The following is a 22,159-nucleotide window of genomic DNA, read 5'->3' on the forward strand; positions in this document are numbered from 1 at the left end:
ATAAAAAAGTTACCTTTGCCTAAGAAACAGTATTTACTGTGTGTACATAGCTGACTGACAAAATCCTCTACCATTCAGCACCCTAATTAACTGACAAAATAGGCTACCTAATATTACAGGATTTCCAAAAAGAAAGAAAGAGAGAGAGAAAGATATAGGCACACACACCCACACACACACAACCTGTCGTGGCTCAAAACACAGTATCACGGCCCTATCTGCAGGCAACCTGCAATAATTGCCAAATACAATTTAGTGATAACAATAATCCTTTCAGTGATGAAAAATACTTATAAGTCCCACTGAAGTACTGCTTTAGACTGAAGCCAATTTCCAGGACCATGAAGAGCTAGAAATTCACTTATTTTCAAAGACTGGTTTGTAGACTATGCAGCAACTTTGATGTCTTTCTTTCAGAAAGTAGTTCGATCAATCCAGACCTTTTAGGGTCCAAAAGCTGTAGTTTTTCTATACTCAAAATCTGCAAACTCTCTGCCCACACGACCTCCTCTGATTGCACCACGAAATCCTCGAGGGGTGATAAAGGCACCACCTCCACCACTACCACCCCCTTGGCCACCATGGAAACCAAGACCTCCTCTGCCTCTGTATCCCCCACAGCCATGGTTTGGACAGAGTGGGATTCCAAACATTTCGGCATTTAATCTTCTTTCCTCAGCCCAGGTTGGTCTTCGTTGTCTGTTATCATCACAAGAAATATTGTCAAAGAAAGATTTAGTTTTGTCATAGTAACAGGTCCAAGAGGATCTTCATCTGCATTTCCTTCACTGTTTTGTGTATTAACTCCTGAGTCTCCTTTATCTTCAACATTTACAGGTTTCTCCTATTTCTCAAGTTTATCTTCTTTTAATTTAAGTTTGTTATGAAACTCTGTCAATCTCTTCCTTGTTAAATTGTGCATTTGCACTTTCAAAGTCAAAGTCTTTCTCAAATTTCACTGGACCATTGCTCCGGATACCAAACCTTCCTCTGCCACCTCGATGACCTTGACGCCCTCTCCTCAGAGCTGAAGGAGCACCTGGAACTACTTGTCACTTGTTATCATTTCTGAGTTGCTCATTTTCTGGTCTTGAAACTTTGTGTAATTCAGCTCACCTGTGCTCTTGATTTTCTATTGCCTTTTGGCTGGTAGATGGCAAAGACCTGGTTGATACAGGGCTCCTTCTCCCAACAGATACTGGAGCAGGTAAGTGGGCCAAGGTGGTCTGTGCTGCTTGTTCCATGGTTGGGCTTTTTTCTCAAAGGATCTAACTGAGGGCTTGACCGACCTTGAGATAACTGTGTTTTTATAGCTCTTGTATCCTGTGTAAAGGCAGAACCAACTGCACTGCTTTGGGACAAAGTACCACTGTTTGATGTTTCAGTTCCAAATGATGTCAAGACCTTCCAGCAACACCAACAATACCAAACTGATGCCCGATTAATGAACTTGGACTGAACTAACTATATGTCGGCATCCTGCCAAAAGGTCTGTAGGCACCCACTGACTGGAATGAAGACGCAGATGAACCTAGTGATGACTGCACGATAGCGGAGTCCTGAGGCAAAGAGCACTGTGGTTTCAGTGGCTCACAAACGCTGAGGTCTTTAATATCACTCCCACGGAATATGATGTATTCAAAGACTTCATCTCGAGGTGGTACTGGACGATCTGTTGGTCTGTCTTCTGTACCAAAGGATCGAACTTTGGCGAGGGCTACCGTGAAGTTCTCGGTGTCACTGGTGTAGAGGATGCCCTCATAGCGGATCTCCACTTTGGAGAGGAGGCTGATCTTGCTGCCGATGTAAGGGGTGACCCTACTCATGGCGGCGGTGGTGCTGCCGTCCCGGGCCGCTCGCAGAGAGGCATATCCCGCGCCGCTGTCACCGCTCCGCACACCTGCTTGCTCCGTGGGCACCTACAGCAGCCGCCTCAGACCCAATATGGCCACGGCAACGGCTCCGCTACCCTCCCCCAGCCTCCCACCCTCAAGCCCCGGCACGCGGCGACAGCAGCAGTGGCCAAAATAAATCTTTAAAAAAAAAAAAGAAAAAAGAAAAAAATATTTGGTTACAGATTTGAGGGTAGGTTGGGTAAGACTTAGTAAAAGGTCAACAATGACTGCATTTTTAAGCTTAAGTGCCCAGAAAAGGAGTAAAACAGCATAATCAAAACATAAAAGCTACAAGATCTAACTGCCTTAGAAATTATTAGTTGCAGGAGCCGGCGCTGTGGCGCAGCAGGTGAATGCCCTGGCCTGAAGTGCCAGCATTCCATATGGTCGCTGGTTCTAGTCCCGGCTGCTCCACTTACAATCCAACTCTCTGCTGTGGCCTAGGAAGGCAGTAGAAAATGGCCCAAGTCCTTGGGCCCCTGCACCCACGTGGGAGACCTGGAGGAAGCTCCTGGCTTCGGATCGGCGCAACTCCAGCCGTTGCAGCCAACTGGGGAGTGAACCAGTGGATGGAAGACCTCTCTTTCACTCTCTCTCTCTCTCTCTGCCTCTCCTTTGTATGTGTAACTCTTTCAAATAAATAAATAAGTCTTTTAAAAAAATTTTTAGTTGCTTTACGACAAGCTAAATGAGATGATAAGTGCCATTTTTTGTATTTACTAATTATCAAACAAACTGTTAAAAATGATTTACTGTGGGGCTGGCATTGCAGCATAATGGATAAAGCCATCACCTGCAATGCTGACATCCCATAAGGGTGCCAGTTCATGTCCTGGCTGCTCCACTTGCAAAGTAGCTCCCTGCCAATGGCCTGGGAAAAGCAGTGGAACGTGGCCCAAGTACCTGGGCCACTGCTACCCACGTGGGGGACCTAGAAGAAGCTCCCAGTTCCTGGCTTCAGTCTGGCACAGCCTCAGCCATTGAGGCCATCTGGGAAGTGAATCAGCAGATGGAAGACCTCTCTCTGTCTCTCCTCTCTGTAACTCTCACATTTAAATAAATAAATCATTCTTAAAAAGACGATATACTGCTACAGTTTTTAAAAAAGCTGTTAATTATTTTAAAATTCACTGTATATGAGTAAAATAGACATCTCTTATTTGAAAAAAAAATCCACTCCAGACATTTCATGAGAAAACAAAATATTGTGTCAACAAACTTTAGAAAACTGTGCAGGGGCTGGTGCTGTGGTGCAGCAGGTTAACGCCCTAGCCTGAAGCACCAGCATCCCATATGCGTGCCAGTTCGAGACCCGGCTGCTCCTCTTCCAATCCAGCTCTCTGCTATGACCTGGGAAAGCAGAGGAAGATGGCCCAAATCTTTGGGCTCCTGCACCCACGTGAGAGACCTGGAAGAAGCTCCTGGCTCCTGGCTCCGGATCGGCGCAGCTGCAGCCATTGTGGCCAACTGGGGGATGAACTATCAGTTGGAAGACTCTCTCTCTCTCTCTCTCTCTCTCTCTGCCTCTCCTCTCTCTGTGTGATTCTGACTTTCAAATAAATAAATATTTAATAAAAAAAATTGCAAAGTAAATCTCTTTCTAGAATTCTACAACATACACTTTTAAGAACCCTAAAGGAAACCTACAATTTTTCTTAATGAATATATTTCCCAAATGTAGTCAAAGATAAAAATCCATTTCTGAGAAACATCTACCTATCCATAATGTACACAAGAGGGCAGGGAAAACATCTTAGCAGTTTTTCCAAATTTATGACACTCAACATAGTAAGAAACACAAAGTATGCTGAAACAAACACAGGGTTTCTAATAGCATGAGGAGTTAGTCCCATGGGCAGCTAGGTTAGCTCCCTGTGAGAATGAAAAAAGGGACAGAGTTCCTTAAAAATGGATGAAGTGCTTGCTTCTTCTCGGGGGCTGCCTTTGCAACACTTAGTTTTATCAAAAGAACAGGCTAGAAAGGATTACCAATTCTGGCCCTCTAATGGGATTCTCCCTACCTCCTGATTGATCCTTATTCTAGCCCTCTAATGGGTTGTTAGCTGTCACTCTGCTCCTCCCCAGTTGGTTAAATCTAGGGACACTGAGAGCCATTTTGTGTATAAAAAAGCCAGTACCCACTGTGGCATAGCGGGTAAAGCCACCACCTGCAGTGCCGGCATCCCATATGAGTGCCAGTTTAAGTTCGGGCTGCTCCACTTCCGATCCAGCTCTGGCATGGCCTGGGAAAGCAGTAGAAGATGGCCCAAGTCCTTGGGTCCTCGCACTGTGTGGGAGACCCAGAAGAAGCTCTTGGCTCCTGGCCTCGAATCTGCACCACAATTCCGGCTGTTGCAGCCATACGGGGAGTGAACCAGTGGATGGAAGACCTCTCTCTCTCTGCCTCTACCTCTCTGTAACTCTGCCTTTCAAATAAATAAAAACAAATCTTAAAAAAAAAAAAAAAAAAAAAAAGCCAGTACCCACAGGCTTCCCTAGCAACTCCTCCCTTGGAACCCTCTTTCTGACTGTGATGGCAGGAGGTTTCTCCAGCAAATCTTGTTTTGATTCCTGTCCATGTAGAAATTCTTCAATGTGAGACAAGAACCAAGGTCGCCTTCATCATCCTAATGATAGTAGATGCCACATCTTTTGTTCACACTCTAAAAGCTATTCCAAAATATCAAGTATCATCTTGGGTTGTCATTACATTTCTATATATACTTCATAAAATCTCTACAATAAATTAATTACATGTGATTATATCTATTATCCCAACTTTACTGGATACACAGCATACTTCTCTTTGCTTCCAGAATTAAATCCATCCTCAAAATGCAACACACCTGAAGACACCCCAACATGTCTTTAAACAACACATTAACTACTCAAAGCACAGTATTAAGTAAAATGGCTTTGTAAAAACTGTCAAGTAATGTAGGACAGTAAGTTAAAAGCACATTACAGTATGAGTGCTGGATAGGAAGGGAATGCTGTACTTCTTAGCACTCAGATTGTAATGGGCTTATACATTCATTATATGTTAATAATAAAGATTAAAGTAAAACAGAGAATAAAAAAATTAAGACATTTTTCCCTTCCCTCCTAAACAATTCAGGTGAACCTAAATAAGGAGTCATTTATTCCAATCCCCTACCCTCAGTCGGACAAAGGAAGAAAAACATTCTGCCACTGGGCGGGGTAAAGAACAAACTGTGCCCCTCTCCAGACTTCATTCAGTAGCTCTGGGCTAAATGAATCAACATGTTTATCTGCTAATACAGGAAATGAACTTTTTCTAAAATGGAACTAGTAAAATTTAGAAAGTTTTTAAGGCAAATTTAGTTAGGTGCTTTGTTTATAGAAACCAAAAATTAGTAGAATAAAATGTTTCATTGTGTCAAAATGTTTATTCTCAACTAATGAAGATTTAAGGAAACTCAGGTTCCAAAACCTTTGATCTCAGGGGTCAAGGACAGTTTGACTTCTTAGTTCTGCCAGGAGTTTTCAAGTTGCTTCCTGTCCTAGGGAACCTTTGCTGTCCTTGCCCAAACAATAATAAAAGTCATTTAAACAACAACCTTAATTATTCTTTCCTTTTAAATTCACCAGTAACAGCAAATGCTACATTCATAATCCTAAAACCACTGTGATCCTCTATTTACCATTATAATTCTATTCATTTATTATTTGTGGGGACACAAAGTTCAGCTTATTCACTTACTCAAAAAATGTCCTGAATGTCGTCGTCATCTTTTTTTGTTGGCTGAACAAGATGGATAAACATCAGCAAAAGAGATGTAGTCACTGCCCACCCAGAGCTTTCAGTTCAGCGGGGAAGATACTGTGAAAGTGCACATGGATGCAATCCAGAGGGTAAAAAGTGTCATGACCTAGTCTGGGAGTCTGAAGATTCCGTTAGCAATGACAACTGAACTGAAATAAACTTTACAATCTATTAAACATGATTTCACACACATGGGAATGCACAAACACACATACACCATAACATCTGAAGAATAAGAACATCTGCAACTATACGGAGGTATGTAAGAGGTTAAAAAAAAAAAGAAGTATAATCCACATGATTTTGGGGAAAAAAAGGAATAGCTTCACATGAACGCCAATAGATCACTTATCTCTGCAGGAAATTAAACAATGGCCACTAATGTGCATTTCCATTCAAAAATGGGTTTTATAGCTAGAGCTATTTTCCAATGATACTCCTAAAGCCAATCATCAGCTGTCAGTGCAGTAATTTCCAATCACATCAAGTCCTCCAAATACACTGAGTTTATAACAGTAAATGTATCATAAGCCTTAGCAACTGAAATAATCCAGGTCCTCCAAAAAATACCTTTAGCTCCACAGACCATGGGATCATACAACATTAGAGCAGAAATGCTTTCAAAAATCATCTTGTTAAAAAAGTTTCAGGGCTGGAACTATAGAAGATTAAGCCTTCACCTGCAGTGTTGGCATTCCATACTGGCACCAGTTCAAGTCCTGGTTGCTCCACTTCCAATAAAGTTCCCTGCTAACCCACTTGGGAAAACAGCATAGAATGGCCCAAGCGCTTGGGCCCCTCTACCCATGTGGGAAACCTTGAAGAGGTTCTGGTTCCTGGTTTCAGCCTGCCCCGGCACTGGTCGTTGCAGCCATACTGGGAGTCAATCAATGATGGAAGATCTTGCCCTCTCTGTCTCTCTCCTCTCTGTATCTCTGCCTTTCAAATAAATAATAAATCTTTAAAAAAATAGTTTCACTTTGCAAATCAATAATGAGACTCAAAAGTGGGAGGAAGCATATACATCATCCATCTGCCTGGCAGCAGAAAAAGACATTAACAAGAGCCTGAATCACCTGAATCCACTGCCTTTTCTCTCCTACCAAATGTATCAAATGACAAGGAGCACACATGTTACAAATTCGCAAGGCAAAATTTTAAAATACAAGAATTCCTCAAAAATTGTATAATCTTCAATTGATCTATGCTTGCCTCAGGCTCTAAAAAGTAATGTCCCCTCTTACCACATGTCACAAACAGGTGAAAGTGAGGAAAATGTATTGACACCTTACGGTCTAGGAGCTAGGTTGAGTGGCTTATATACTTTAATTTTACTTAATCATCACAACTATCCTCTAAGTAATTCTCACTAAGACATAGAAATATCAAATAATTTATAGCAGAGGCAAGATTTGAATTCAAGTCCAATTCTAAGTCAGTATGAACATTTTTCCACAAAAAGCATTTTTTCATAATATTACACAAATTCAATGTCCATTTAATTCCTGATGAAACATCTTTTAAAGTATGGTCTGAAATCTAACCATCACTTAACTAAATTATTTCAAAAGGAGGTACCAAGTTTTAAACAACTAAATTACAAACTTTGGAACACATTCTTAAATTGAATATTTTTCATATTTCTTTTGAATTCCACTGTCTGTGATACCCAGAAGAGCATTAGCTAACCTCTCTTATGGAATGCTGGCTCACACACAATAAAAAGAAGGCTATAATGCATGATTGCTTATGAGAACCATAAGAAAGAATTTTAGTAATTCTGATGTCTCCATTGGTGGATGGGCCATTAACAGCTTCAACTGGGGGAAAGCATACTACTAACAAAGTAAGACACAGTGGTCAAACAGAACAAAGCACATCATTAACTGAAATCAATTTTTGATTATACAGCTACCCACACCATAGGGCTAAGTTTGTGCTTTCTCAGCTCTGCTGAATCAGTTACCACTCACGCATCAGGTTCTCAGCTTCCAATATTTAATGCATGTTGTTCATTGGCTGTCATCACTCACACAGTTCCCTTTACCTTCACAGATGTATGGCTAGAGAAAAACATGTCCTCTCTGACACTAAAGGTTTTTTTTAAGTTCTCTCTCTCTCTCTTTTTTTTTTTTTTTTTTTTGACAGGCAGAGTTAGTGAGAGAGACAGAGAGAAAGGTCTTCCTTCCGTTGGTTCATCCCCTAAATGGCCGCCTGAAGCCAGGAGCCAGGTGCTTCTCCTGGTCTCCCATGGGGTGCAGGGCCCAAGGACCTGGGCCATCCTCCACTGCACTTCTAGGCCACAGCAGAGAGCTGGCCTGGAAGAGGGGCAACCAGGACAGAATCCAGCGCCCCGACCGGGACTAGAACCTGGTGTGCCGGCGCTGCAGGCGGAGGATTAGCCTAGTGAGCCACGGCGCCAGCCTTTTGATCCCTTATGATTTGTGTTCTCCTACTGTTCCAAGTATCACTCCCTCCTCCATGGCTTTCTGTTTATTTTGGCCTTTTCATTTTGGAGGCTTCCCCCAAAAGCCCAATGGTCCTGAACTGTCACTTCATATTTAAGAATGAGGACCTGAAAAGGAGCACCAGGGCTGGACAACTGGTAGATTCCACATAGGGTGTTCTCAGGAGTGAGCCTAAAGTATTTGAATACACTGACATCTTCAGTCTTCAGCAGGAGATGGACAGGACTGGCTTGACTATGGAATTCCGGAAGGACAGCAGAGGATGAGTTTAAGAGTTCCACAGCCAGCCATAGCGGCCATTTGGGGGATGAACCAACAGAAAAAGGAAGACCTTTCTCTCTGTCTCTCTCTCTCACTGTCTAACTCTGCCTGTCAAAAAAATAAATAAATAAATAAATAAGAGTTCCACAGCCCAGATGTAGAATCTATCAGCACTCAACTGCTCCTGGTTTCAGAACCCAGGTACTTCTTCAATCATGCAAAGAATAAACCTTGGCTCCTGAGGCCAGACAGGCATTTCTCAGGGGAGTCACCCATTTGTAAGGCAAAACAGGGAAAAAACTGAGGAATTCCACCCTTTAGTGTTCCAACCAATTTCCTCACTTTCAGGACCCCTCCCAGCATCAGTATCTGGCACCTCCCAATGCAGAGCCCTTGGGAGCACCAGAAGCAATCATTGTGCACTTAAAGGTATCAGGGTTGCTTCCCCACCCCACCCCCATCACTTACTGCCTGTCTCTGCTTTCTTATTTCAAAAAGTATAGCAATTTCTGCTTCCTATTGTACTATCTCCCAGTCTCTTTGTTTCCTCCATTCCAGCAGGGGCTGGGGAAGGCATGGAATGGAAGGTGTGGCCACTCTGCAGTCAGCAGCCCTGACAGAGCTCTGTTGAGATCAGCCACCTCAAGACACTGATTTTAGGGCTCATCACAAGGGGTAAATTAATGCTTCCCAAAGTGTGATTCACACACCTGCATCAGAATCCACTGCTTGCTTGTCCATACAGCAACCCGAATCTTTTTTTTAATTTTGTTTTGAAATAAAATTAGACTGAATCACTCTCCTATAACACTAATAAGCAGCTTCCCACTGTGCTTAGAATAAAAGCTAAGATCTTTCAAAGCTTGAAAGACTTGATGCGAGTTACGTACATCTACCTCTGACCCCAAATAATCCCATTTTCTCTGCCCCTTCCCCAAGTATGTCCCAGCCCTATGGGCTTTCTGTTTACTCCTTAACAAACGAGTTTATTGCCATCAGAGCCTTACAATCACTCATTCCTCTGTAACATTCTTCTGGCTCTTTGTTCAGCTCCTCATCCTGTAGATCTTGGCTCAAAGACAAATAAAATAAGATATATCCATACAGTAGAATATAATTCGGCCTTAAGAAGGAAATTCTGACACAAGTTACTGCATGGATGAACCCTGAAGACATTATGCTGAGTGAAATCAGCTGATAACAAAAAGATACACATTATACAATTCCACTTATTTGAGATACCTAGATTAGTCCAGTCCATAGAGACAAAAAGAATGGTGCTTGTTGGGGCTGGAAAAGAGAAAGAGGACAGGGATTAATTGTGTAATGGTACAGATTCAGTTTTACAACATGAAAAATGTTGCAGAAATGGATGATGATGAGTGACTGCTCAACAGAGTGCAAATATCATTGAACGATATACTTAAAAACTTGATAAACTGTGCCAGAGCTGTGGCATAGGGGTTGAGCCCACCACCATGCCATATCAAGGCTTGTTCAAGTCCCAGATACTTCATTTTTTTTTCCTTTAAGATTTATTTATTTATTTGAAAGGCAGAGTTAGAAAAAGGCAGAGGCAGAGAGAGAGAGCAGAGAGAGAGAAAATGTCTTCCATCAGCTAGTTCACTCCCCAAATGGCTGCAACAGCTTGAGCCAATCTGAAGCCAGGAGCCAGGAGCCAGGAGTTTCTTCCAGGTCTCCCATGAAGGTGCAGGGGCCTAAGCATTTGGGCTAGCTTCTTCTTTTTTTTTTTTTTTTTTAAAGATTTATTTATTTTTTTTTTTGAAAGGCAGAGTTACAGAGAGCAGAGGCAGAGGCAGAGAGAGAGAGAAGAGGGAAGGAGGGAGGGAGGGAGGGAGGGAGGGGGAGGGAGAGGGAGAGGGAGAGAGAGAGACAGAGAGAGAGAATGAATCAGTCTTCCATCCGGGGCTAACTCCCCAGATGGCAGCAACAGCTGGAGCTGCACCAATTGAGAGCCAGGAGCCAGGAGCTTCTTCCAGGTCTCCCAGAGGTGCAGGGGCCTAAGGACTTTGGCCATCCTTCACTGCTTTCCCAGGCCATAGCAGAGAGCTGGATCAGAAGTGGAACAGGCCGGCGCTGTGGCTCAACAGGCTAATCCTCCACCTAGCGGCGCCGGCACACTGGGTTCTAGTCCCGGTCGGGGCACCGGATTCTGTCCCGGTTGCCCCTCTTCCAGGCCAGCTCTCTGCTGTGGCCCGGGAAGGCAGTGGAGGATGGCCCAAGTGCTTGGGCCCTGCACCCCATGGGAGACCAGGAGAAGCACCTGGCTCCTGCCATCAGATCAGTGCGGTGCACCGGCCGCAGCACGCCAGCCGTGGCCATTGGAGGGTGAACCAAGGGCAAAAAGGAAGACCTTTCTCTCTCTCTCTCACACTATCCACTCTGCCTGTCAAAAAAAAAAAAAAAAAAAAAGAAAAGAAAAGAAGAAGTGGAACAGCTAACAGTAGGGAATTTGAACCAGTGTTCATATGGGATGCTGGCACCACAGGCAGAGACTTAGCCCACTAAACCACAGTGCTGGCCCCTGATCCACTTCTGATCCAGTTCCCTCACTACTAATGGCCTGGGAAAGCAGCAGAGGATGGCCCAAGTGCTTGGACCCTGCACCCACATGGGAGATCTGGAGAAAGCTCCTGGCCCAGCCCTAGCCATCCAGCCATTTAGGGAGTGAACCAATAGGTGGAAGATCTCTCTGTATGTGTTTCTTCCTCTCTTTGTGTAATTCTTTCAAATAAATAAAAATGGATCTTTAAACAATATACAGACTAATATATTTATATATATATATATATATATATATATATATATATATATAAGCAAGATTAAAAAAAAATAAAAGTTACCTCCTCACAGACTCCTTCCAGGATCACTCTGTACCAAGTTACCTCCATCCCTGCCAGAGTAACTCTCTAGCACATACAAGGACTTACGGCGGTCAAAGCATTTATCTTTACATGAAATTATCTTGTTGTTTTAATTACTTGTTTATTATCTCTACCCTCCAATTAGAGAGAAGACACCGGGGACACCTCCTAATACTACCTACACAATACGGTAATAAGGATATGACAGCCACTCAATAAACATTTGGTGGATAAATGAATTAACTGGTTTCTGGGTCCCAACCCAGACCTACTGAATGGGAACCCTGGGATTCTCAGACGTGGATTTATAAGAGAAAACTTGCTAAGTACAACCTAAATAGCACTCCCAACCCACAGTGTCAGGAAAATGTGATGTAACTGAGCTTAAAACAGATACTCTCTGTTCTTAGTGGTAGATATGCTAATGTTTTTAGGCCCATTTGCTTTGGATTAGAAGATGAAACAGTAGAGAAAGAAGGGATAAAAGAGGAGTTTCTAACATTTTCACATAGGAATGCCTGATAACATGGTAACATAGTTCCTTTAATTCAACAGTCATTTTTAAATAATTTAGCACATATACCTATTAGAACTTCCATATCCTAAAAATGTCCAAGGACATTCAAACGGGCAATAAAAAATAAACTTTTCTATTTATATTCTTGATACTTTCTAATTTCCTACAGGATTTTGCTCTCTTAACTTTTCATCTCTCAGTCTCACCCAGACAGTTCCATAACACAGCTGTAGGCAGCAAATGTACTCATCTCCTCATTCTAAAATCTGCTCGCTTGATTTTACTACATACTCAACCTCCAATCCTCTCTCCCCTCTCAACCACAGCAAGCTTCTGGGAATTCTCTCATTTCCCATTCACTCCTCAACCGTCAATTCTGTGGTAACTGACATGGCTGCCAAGCCCTTACCACAGCAACTGCCCGCTCGGCAGTCCCTGAGAGCTCCTCTCCTTCTGTTGCTTATCACACTTCCCCATCTGCCTCAGTTCTTTTCCTCCTTCCAGATGACTTCAATTCTTGTGTTCATTCTTAAGGATGAATGCAGAGTGAGGTAACAGAGACCCAGCCGGGACAGGGTGTAAAGTTGGTTTCAACATTTACTGCACTTTTCTGAGTTGGTGAACTCAGGGACTGCTCTGCCATTCTAGAGTGAACCAGAACAGGCCCAGTTCTCATTCATCATTCTATCTCTGAGCTCAAATACTCTGGTACACAACAGACACTCAATAAAGGTTTGTGGTAGAGAAGAAGGAAAACGGAAGGAGCAGTGGGGGAGAAGACAGGAAGTAGAGAGGAAAGGAAAGGGAAAAGGAAAGGAAATAGAGGAAACAGTTTTACTCATCTTCTTATCCCTAAATACAAAGCAGAAAAGAGTAGAATGTGCATTCATGTTTGGTAAATCTAACTAATGCTACCTACTTCATGGGGCTTTTTCGTTTTACTTAATTTCATTAAACATTTACATTTAAAATCCTGAGAATTGTACATTTCCCTTAAAGCTTTGGCTGTGGGGCCGGCGCCGTGGCTCACTTTGTTAACCCGCATCCCATATGGGCGCTGGTTCTAGTCCCGGTTGCTCCTCTTCCAGTCCAGCTTTCTGCTGTGGCCCAGGAGGGCAGTGGAGGATAGCCTAAGTGCTTGGGCCCCTGCACCCACATGGGAGACCAGGAGGAAGCACCTGGCTCCTGGCTTCGGATCAGCGCAGCCATTTGGGGGGTGAACCAATGGAAGAAAGACCTTTCTCACTGTCTCTCTCACTGTCTATGACTCTACCTGTCAAATAAAAAAATTTTAAAAAAAGCTTTGGCTGTAAAACTCATACTGTTAATGACAGGTGTAACTGCTGACTTATTAAGCATATTTATAGTTTAGAAAGTACTACTCATTGTAGCCGTAACATACTTTAATATTATTCAGCTTCCAGCTTTGGAGGGGAGACTGGCAGCCAGTGGTGAAGAAACAGAGTAAAGTTGTAGTCAACATGAAATGGGCTGGAACAGAAACACTCAAGTATTGGAGATACTGTGGTAAAAAGGCTCCGTATAATCCCTAACATAAACCTTCAGATCTATGAAGGAAATTGTCATAATGAGTTAGGGTGGGTTTTCAAAAGCTTTTTAAAAAGTCTGATCTCCATTACTTAATCACTAAACTTAGAAACAAAACATGAAAAAATTACTTTAGGGGCCGGCGCTGTGGCATAGCAGGTAAAGCCACAGTCTGTAGTGCTGGCATCCCATATGGGTGCTGGTTCCAGACCCGGCTGCTCCACTTCCCATCCAGCTCTCTGCTGTGGTCTGGGAAAATAGCAGAAGATGGCCCAAGTCCTTGGACCCCAGTACCCACGTGGAAGACTCCTGGCTCCTGGCTTCCGGTCTCACAGCTCCAGCAGTTGCGGCCAATTGGGGAGTGAACCAGCGGATGGAAGACCCGTCTCTGTTTCTCCTTCTTTCTCTGTGTAACTCTGACTTTCAAATAAATAAATCTTTAAAAAATATTATTTTAAATAAAAGCTCCTTTACTATATTTCAAGGGGAAAGTATGTAACACTTTGGGTACCTACTACAGAGTAAAAAAAAATTTCCTTTTAGCTAAAAGAGAATGAGGACAATTCTTGGAGGGAAAAATAAAAATCACAAAATTCTATTACATATAATTTAAAGTTCACTCTTTTTGGTGCCTATTCTTTTTATTTTCCAAGTTTCTACTTCCTCTACTTGGTTTCAAATGTCAGCATTCTCCAGGGTTCTGTTCTCATCCTCCTCTTAAACATGTTCACTGAGCAATCGCATCTCCACCACAATGGCACAGTGGTCAGGGGCATACCCTGGAGACCAGATGTGGCTGTGTTTGAGTTCTGACCCTCCCACTCACTAGGTGTGTAACCTTAGACAAGTTATTTAAACTCTCTATGCCTCTGTTTATTCAACTGCAAAATACAGATAAAACTAACAACTGTGAGGCCCAAGTTAATACACAGCAGTCCCCCTTATCCATTGGGGGTACATTCCAAGACCCACCCCTGTGGATGCCTGAAACTGCAGCTAGAATTGAACCCTATATATACATACACACTGATGATCAAGTGTAATTTATAAATTAGGCAGAGTAAAAGATCAACAATAATAATAATAAACAATATACTCTATTAAAATTGCAATTATCCCTACTCTTGCACCTTGGGGCCACGATTAAGTAAAACAAGAGTTACCTGAACACAAGCCCTGTGAAACTGGAGAGGTTCATCTGACAACTGGGATGCCTACCAAGTACCTACCTGGCAGGTAGCTAGTATAGAACGAGTACACTGAACAAAGCAGGTGGCTAGTATAGAACGAGTACACTGAACAAACGTATAATCACAACCTAGGCAGGACAGAGCGGGAGGCTGTGAGATTCCTCTTGCTGCTCAGAACAGCTGTTTATTTCTGGAATTTTTCAGCTGGTATTTCAGGCTGCATTGGATTGCAGGTAACAGAACCACAGAGAAGGGTCAACAACTGCTCTGGTCTAAGAACTCCTTTCCGCAGTGTTCAACAGAACTGACATATATGAATACTCTGGCATTTACATCTCTTTCCCTGGCATACAGTCATAATCCTAACGCTTCATGACTTCTAAAATCAGGGAACTCAGCTTCTTGTCCATTTAACGCTCCCTGCCCCCACCACCTGTCATCATTGCAGGTTTTGTCTTCTCAGCCTTCCTAATGCAACTGAGTTGTCACTGCATTAGCTGTCTAAAAATGCATTAAAAGATCTCTCTCTCTCTCTTTCTCTCTGTCTCCACCTCTCTAACTCTTTCAAATAAATAAAATAAATCTTTAAGTCTTTTCCCCTACTGGACTCTAAGCTGCATGAGAACAGGGGTTAACATGCTCTCCAGTTACTGGCACATACAATATTTCTCTATAAGTAGTTCCAATACTGGAAAGAATATTCTCATTTATTTTACAAGAACAAACTGTCACTCTTCAAAAGCATAAGTTAATACCTTATAAACTAGGAAAAATGGCTTGCTACTAAATAAATCTCTATATTGCTAAGAAAAATTAACCTAAGATAAAATTTTATTTGCTAATAAAGCTAGTAAGAACCTTTATAAGCAAGTCTAATTTGACAGCAATATTTTATTTGTGTCAACTATTAAAATCTGAATTATAAAATTTTTGAAGTCAGTGACAAAAGAATAAGAAAGTAGACAACACCCATTAAAATATGTGGATTGGAACATGTGTTGGCCTAGTGGTTAAGATGCAAGTTAAGGCCGGCGCCGTGGCTCAATAGGCTAATCCTCCACCTTGCGGCGCCGGCACACCGGGTTCTAGTCCCGGTTGGGGCGCCGGATTCTGTCCCGGTTGCCCCTCTTCCAGGCCAGCTCTCTGCTATGGCCAGGGAGTGCAGTGGAGGATGGCCCAGGTGCTTGGGCCCTGCACCCCATGGGAGACCAGGAAAAGCACCTGGCTCCTGGCTCCTGCCAGGATCAGCGCGGTGCGCCGGCTGCAGCGGCGGCCATTGGAGGGTGAACCAGCGGCAAAGGAAGACCTTTCTCTCTCTGTCTCTCTCTCTCACTGTCCACTCTGCCTGTCAAAAAAAAAAAAAAAAAAAAAAAAAAAAAAAAAAAAAAAAAGATGCAAGTTAAGACTCCTACAAACCATATCAGAGTGCCTGGGTTCAGGTTCAAGCTCCAGCTTCCAATTCTAGCTACCAACCAATGCAAACCATGGGATGCAGCAGGTGATGTTCAAGGTTACATACCTGACACCCATGTGGGAGACCTGGATTGAGTTCTTATGTCTTACATCTGGCGCTGGCCCAGACCAAACTGTAGCAGGTATTTGGGGACTGAATAAGCAGATGAGAACTCTGCCTCTCTGCCTCTTGAGCTAATTTATATATACATATATATAGTAAATATATATATAGGTCCTTTATATATATTTTTCAGAAAATCTAGGTATATATAACACCAAACACTTTGAATTACGTAATTTGGTAATTTCTGGCTAGTCCACTATTATCTGGGTTGACTGAATTAGAATCAAAAGTTATAAAACCTGTCATTACCAGCTTTACTGCATTTTGTGACTTAACAAGAATTAAAATTCTTACAAAGTTGACTTGGTACATTAAAATCCACAATCCAGATGAATGACTAGAAAAAGCACTTTGCAATCTTCAAGAATAAAGACAACTTAGGGATCAATTTACAAATGTCTCCTCTAATTTACTATCATGTCAGCACACCAATCTACTTTTTATTTTTTTTCAAAGAAGGAAAAATCCACTACTCCTAGGACCAGATGAAACCACTGCATTTTAGAATAACCTCCACAGAAACAGAATCTTAGAAAAGGTTTGTGTACTAAATTTTCAATCTGACTTCTAGAAAGGCTATTGTTTCTCCTAGAAATCTGAATGAGAACGGAAGTACACACACAGGTACAAGTATCAAAATGTTTTGTGGCAGACATTGCTGGTTGGCTAACACAACATCAATTACCAAATTCCTTTACCCTTGAAATTCCCACCACAGAAAATGAAAGCCAAATACTAGCTTTCTCACAGGCGGAGGCAGCACATAACTTAGTTGCAAATGATAGGGCATAAAAAAAAGTCTGACAGAGGTTGTGCGAGAAAGTTTCTGTTTTCCTATCATAAGGGACAAGGTGGCTGCCACCCAGACATCTCCATTTGTCTGCCTTGAAGACATGTGTAATGCTTGTTACTGCAGCCATCATGAAACCCTGAAGCAACAAGCAGAAAAACAGAAAAGCCAACAAAATAAAAGGGATGACCAGAAAGAGGCTGAATCTTTGGTGATCTATCCTGTTCTGTTGATCAATAAATGTATCTTTTATCCTTAAGTGAAAAAAAAGAAACTCCTATCTTTGTTTTACTATTGATTGGGTTTTCTGATATTTTCAGCAGAAAATAGTTTCAGCTTACTAATACATTTACAAACATTTAAAGAATATGGTATGAGGCTACTGCTGTGACATAGCAGGGTAAAGCCACTGCCTGCAGTGCCAGCATCCCACATGGGTACCAGTTCTAGTCCCGGATGCTCCACTTCCAATCCAACTCTGCTATGGTCTGGAAACTCTGCACCTGCGTGGGAGACCTCAGAAGAAGCTCCTGGCTCCTGGCTTCAGATCAGCAGAGCTCTAGCCATTGTGGTCATTTGGGGAGTGAACCAGAGGATGGAAGACCTCTCTCTCTGCCTCAGCCTCTCTGTAACTCTGCCTGCCTTTCAAATAAAATACATAAATCTTTAAAAAAATTTATGGTGGACAATACCTTTAATTTTAAAAAGTCTTAGTAGTTGCATAAACAATAAATTGTCACACTCATGTCATGTAAGTGACAAGTAATTCCAGGAGGTCCTAAACATTTTCCCTTAATATTCTATGAAATGTACTATAAAAAGTAATACATATACTTTAGAGAGTTCACAAAATTTGAGAGAGGAAAAAATCTCACTTCCCAGAAATAAGCATTTTCAGAGTTTTGATATTCACCTATTTGATCAACGCTTATGAACACACCAATATATAAAATTATGTTTTTACTTTCAGAAATTGGAATCACACATATTTTATTATTAATATAGGCACAAAATAATAAAGTAGAATATGCAAAGGTGTAAGACTTAAAAGTGTCTTCATCCAGGCCAGCGCTGTGGCGTGGCAGGTAAAGATGCTGGCTGCGGTGGTGGCATCGCATCAGGATGCCGGTTGGAGTCCCAGCTGCTCCACTTCCGATCCAACTCTCTGCTGTGGCCTGGGAAAGCAGTAGAAGATGGCCCAAGCCCTTGGGCCCCAGCACCTGCACAGGAGACCTGGAAGAAGCTCCTGGCTCCTAGCTTTGGATCAGCGCAGCTCCAGCAGTTGCGGCCATCTGGGCAGTGAACCAGCGGATGGAAGACCTCTCTCTTTGCTTCTGCCTTTCTGTAAGTCTGCCTTTCACATAAATAAATAAATCTTTAAAAAAAGAAAAAGTGTCTCCATCATACATATTCTCTCTCTCTCCATCCCACTTCTCAAAAATAGCCACCTCTAATACTTCTGGCATTAGGCCACTGTTGCTCAGTTTATCATCTAAAACCACATCAACTACTATGAAAGTGAAAAATCAAGCTCTCCTCTGCCCTTTCTCCCAGTTTTTGTTACTTTCACTTTCATTTTTGGTTTTCCTACTAGCTGATATTACATTAAAAAATACACTTAAGGGGCTGGCGCTGTGGCATAGTAGGTAAAGCCTCTGCCTACAGCACCAGCATCCCATATGGGTGCCGGTTCGAGTCCTGGCTGCTCCACTTCCAATCCAGCTCCCTGCTAACAGCCTGAGAAAGCAGTGGAAGATGGCCCAACTGTTTGGGCCCCTGCACCCACGTGGGAGATCTGGAACAAGCTCCTGGCTCCTAGGCTCAGATGACTGTTGCAGATATCTGCAGAGTGAACCAGCAGATGGAGGACCTCTCTCTGTCTCTTCCTCTCTCCATCTATAACTGTGCCTGTCAAATAAGTAAATAAATTTTAAAAAAGAATCACAGTGACTTAATAAAGTTTATTTTTTAAAAAATGTACTTAAGCCTCTGTTCCTTGACCATCACATTTATACAGAATGTCCTAGGCTCCCAGTTGTCTACGATAGGGAAATAAGTGTTCTTCTATGGCAAATATATTTAGTCATAAAGTTGTAGGGTTTTGTTTTGTTTAAATAATTTGGGAAGGAAAGAGACAGAAAGCTCCCATCCACTGTCATTCCTCAAATGCATACAACAGCCAGTACCATGAAGGGGCAAAGCCAGGAGGTAGGAAATGAAGCCAGGTCTCCCATGTGGGTGGCAGGAATGCACCTGCTTGAGTCATCACTTACTGCCTCCCAGAATCTCGAACCCAGGTACTCCAAATGTGGGACCCGAGTGTTCTAATATAAACCACCATCTTCATCATGAGGCCAAAAGTCTGCTCCAGTTAAGTTTAACCACAGAACTAAAATATGACTATTATGTGGCTTTATCCAATTCTGAATGATGAAGAATGTTGCTTTGACATTAATTTATTTAATTCAAAAAAAAGTTGTTGAAATAGACATTATCACAATGAAGAACAAATATTGAAAATAACCACTAGAACTTGGAAATCCTATAATGAATTGAAAAAGAAATTGCTGGAACTGGCACCATGGAGTAGTAGGTAAAACTGCCCCCTGCGACATTGGCATCCCATATGGGCGCCAGTTTGAGTTCCAGCTGTTTTACTGCCAATTCAGCTCTCTGCTGTGGCCCGGGAAATCAGTAGAAGATGGCCCAAGTCCTTGAATCCCTGCACCCATGTGGGCGACCTGGATGAAGCTCCTGGCTCCTGGCTTCAGCCTGGCGCAGGCCTGGCCCAGTCCTGGCCACTGCAGCCACTTGGGGAGTGAACCAGTGGATGGAAGACTTCTCTCTGTCTTTTCCTCTCTCTCTGTAAAACTCTGCCTTCCAAATAAATATTTTTTAAAGAACTACTATGGGCAAGTATTAATTTTAAAATTGTAAAAGATGAAGCCTGAAAAAGAGAATACAACATTCAGGCTAGACAACACGAAAGGTGAACTGATAACTCTTCTTTCACAAGCGTCTTTTTCAAAGAGAAACCTAATGGAAACCCGGACATCAAACAAAATCCTTAGCACTGAACTCACCACTCTAAGCTCCGGTCAGCATCACTCACCTTGGCAACAGAGAAGCACCAGAAGGATTTCTAAAAAATGAATAAACTTTAAAGGGGCAAGCATCCCGGTCACTACCCCATACCTGATCTCTTCAATCCCAATCTCTTGACATGAAGTAAGTACTATTTTTAGCTTGATGGGTATTTTTCTGGTTCTTAAGTAAAATTTTGGCTTTACATTAGCAATATTAGACTTGACAGGGATTATTTCTGAGACAGAAAATGAGAGTGGAGGAATCATATCATACTCTACAAATGTCCTGCTTGAACTTTTTATAAGGGGAATTCATACATTACTAAGATGATACACAAACTTTGAATCATGAAGATGCTGGGGAAAAAAAAGGAAAAACAAGGAACGAGTTTCTAAGTGTGACCCCCATACTTCCTTGGGAGGAAAAAGGGACTGCAATTAAAATGCATGGTCTTTCAAATGAAACAAAAATAAACAAAAGCAGAATTTATAAACAACTAAGAATAGGCCTCATATATAAAAAATGACCTAGGAAAAGAATAATAAACTCATTTTTAAGAAGTTAAATCTCAGTAACAGAGAAATTTAAAATAAAGCAGCCATACAGTAGAAAAACTAAGAATTACACACAAGGATGTCTACAGTATAAGAAAGCAGAAGCCTTTACAGAATAGTGCTGGGGGGTCGGCGTTGTGGCACAGCAGGTAAAGCCGCTGCCTACAGTGCCAGCATCCCATATGGGTGTTAGTTCAATTCCCGGCTACTCCACTTACGATCCAGCTCTCTGCTGTGGCCTGGGAAAGAAGTGAAAGATGGCCCAAGTCCTTGGGCCCCTGCACCCACGTGGGAGACCCGGAAGAAGCTCCTGGCTCCTGGCTTTGGATGGGTTCAGCTCCAGTTGTTGCAGCCATTTGGGGAGTGAACCATCAGATGAAAGACCTCGCACGCTCGCTATCGCTCGCTCTCTCTCTCTCTCTCTCTCTCTCTGCCTCTGCCTCTCTGAAATTCTGCCTTTCAAATAAATAAATCTTTAAAAAAAAAAAAAAAAGAACACTAGGAATATAAACTGGTAACATCTGGACAAATTGACATATGTCAACAATTTATATAACCAAAATGAAACAGGACGCACATCTGACCTAGCAGTTGGGATACCAGTTAAGACATCCACATCCCATATCAGAGTTCTTGGGTTCAAGTCTGAAGCAGCAGATGATAGCTCAAGTAGCTGGATTCCTCAGGGGAGATCCGGATTGAATTCTCCATCCTGGCTTAAGTCTGGCCCGGATCCAGCCATCACATGCATTTGGGGTGTGAACCAGAAGACAGGAATGCTCTCTCTCTACCCCCTCTGTGTGTGTGTGTGTGTGTGTGTGTGTGTGTGTCTAATAAGACACATAGACACATAATAAAAAATTTATTTAAAGGGTAAAACTGGAAAAAGTGACTGAAATCTCCAACTATGCTTATGTCCTCACCATAGGGCGAAGGACTGCAGCAGAGGCTGATGGGTGCATTGTGCCCTTCCCAGCACCAACCACGACTACAGTATTACATTCCCTTCTATGCACCACACTTTAAGAGAAACATGGACAAACTCAGCCACTTGCACAAGAGGACACCAGCACTATGTATGAGTAGTCTGGAAACCACATAATGCAATAAACATATTAAAGAACTGAGAACATTTTGCTTTAAAGGAACACTGGAAGAAAGCATCACAGCAATGCTGCAGTATCTGAAAGCCTTATCAAACAGAAAGCAGAACTTACCTTATGTAGCTCAGGAGGGCCAATCAATGGCCACTTGCATTCAGAAGTGTTAAGTAACAAAATATGCTTTCTGTATTTCAATTTTAGTTACCCACAATATCTGAGAGGAATGATTCATCAGAAAGAGCAGAAGTGACTTTTCAAAGATTTATTTTTACTTGAAAGAACTAGTGAGAGGGCGTGTGTATGTGTGTGTGTGTGTGAAAGAGAGAGGCAGACAGACAGACAGACATATCTTCTATCCACCAGTTCATTCTTCAGATGGCTGCAACAGCCAGGGCTGAGCCAGGCTGAAGCAAAGAGCCAGGAGCTTTTTCCAGGACTCCTACATGGGTACAGGGACCCAAGTGTTTGGGCCATCTTCCACTGCTTTCCCAGGCA

At 42.4% G+C, this 22,159-nt stretch overlaps 1 protein-coding gene and 1 pseudogene across 5 annotated transcripts in view; both read right to left on the reverse strand.

Annotated features, from left to right (window-relative positions):
* Positions 1 to 15,936, reverse strand: part of LOC127483466 (protein LSM14 homolog A pseudogene) — a 58,177-nt pseudogene extending 42,241 nt beyond the window's left edge.
* The window catches only part of AKT3 (AKT serine/threonine kinase 3), a 307,020-nt gene that overhangs the window by 254,165 nt on the left and 30,696 nt on the right, over positions 1 to 22,159 (reverse strand). The window lies entirely within an intron of this gene.

Source organism: Oryctolagus cuniculus, chromosome 13 (assembly GCF_964237555.1).
Source record: "Oryctolagus cuniculus chromosome 13, mOryCun1.1, whole genome shotgun sequence".
Classification (NCBI taxonomy): domain Eukaryota; kingdom Metazoa; phylum Chordata; class Mammalia; order Lagomorpha; family Leporidae; genus Oryctolagus; species Oryctolagus cuniculus.